The sequence below is a fragment of the Callorhinus ursinus genome, unplaced genomic scaffold, assembly GCF_003265705.2.
Source record: "Callorhinus ursinus isolate GAN/ISIS: 27379988/994484 unplaced genomic scaffold, GSC_fseal_2.0 scaffold64, whole genome shotgun sequence".
NCBI lineage: Eukaryota > Metazoa > Chordata > Mammalia > Carnivora > Otariidae > Callorhinus > Callorhinus ursinus.
Window position 1 is genome coordinate 5,955,291 of NW_027397126.1, and position 1,117 is coordinate 5,956,407.

General features: G+C 36.0%; 1 non-coding gene across 1 annotated transcript; it reads left to right on the forward strand.

The window, feature by feature from the left end:
• Positions 1 to 425: 425 nt before the first annotated feature.
• On the forward strand, positions 426 to 531 carry LOC112815556 (U6 spliceosomal RNA). Its single transcript, XR_003206016.1, has one exon. It is a non-coding gene; the product is annotated as a U6 spliceosomal RNA (small nuclear RNA).
• Positions 532 to 1,117: the final 586 nt, after the last annotated feature.

Genomic DNA, 1,117 nt, shown 5'->3' on the forward strand with positions numbered 1-1,117 from the left:
TGATTTGCCCGACTGCCTCCCTTCCTTCATCTTCACCTGTTTTTATGCTTTTTGCTTCAGTAATATTGAGCTTCTCAAAGTTTCATCAATAGACCATATTGTTCTATACTCTCTGTCTTGGCACATATTATTTCTTCTGCTTAAACCATTCCTATTCGTCCTTCACATTTTCAATTTAGAGGCCATCTCCTCTGAGAGACTACCTCAAAACACCCTCACACTAGACATATTTAAGCATTTACTCTTTTGTTTCTTCTGTATTTTATAGACACTTCTGCTCTGCCCTTAATCATTAAACTAATTATTTATGTGCCTGTATCCCTACTACATGATCAGTTCCTTGAACCTGTGTTTTGTTTTTTCTGTTTTATTTTTTCATATCCTTAAATATTTTTGAAACAGTAATTAAAATTTCATTGTGGCTAGTGCTCTCTTTGGCAGCGCATATACTCAAATTGGAATGATACAGAGAAGATTAGCATGGCCCCTGCGCAAGGATGACACACAAATCGTGAAGCATTCCATATTTTTGTGTGTAAGTGATGAATCACTAAATTCTGCTCCAGAAACTTATATTGCATTGTATGTTAACTAAAATTTAAATTTAAGAAAATTTCACTGATGCCAAATATTTCATATTTTATGACTATCCCTCAGTTTCTGGAATTTTAGGATTATTCCTATTTTCTCTTTTATGCATAATGCCACAAAATACATCTTTATATATAAATATTTGACTGTTTCAGTATATATTTCTTTTGGGAATATTTAAAGAATTTCGTTTAATGCATCAATAAATATGGGATTTTCTTTTCTTTTTTTAAAGATTTTATTTATTTATTTGAGAGAGAGCACAAGCAGGAGAGGGGCAGAGGGAGAGGGAGAAGCAGGCTCCCTGCTGAGTAGGGAGCCTGACGCGGGGCTCCATCCCAGGACCCCTGAGATCATGACCTGAGCCGAAGGCAGATGCTTAACCAACTGAGCCACCCAGGTGCCCCAATAAACATGGACTATAAGACCCTTTGATTCAGACTGTCAAAGAGCTCTAAAGAAAAACTGTAAATTTTGAATTCTCATCGGCAGTGTGTTAGGTCTCCTTACATTCAGTGATATTTAC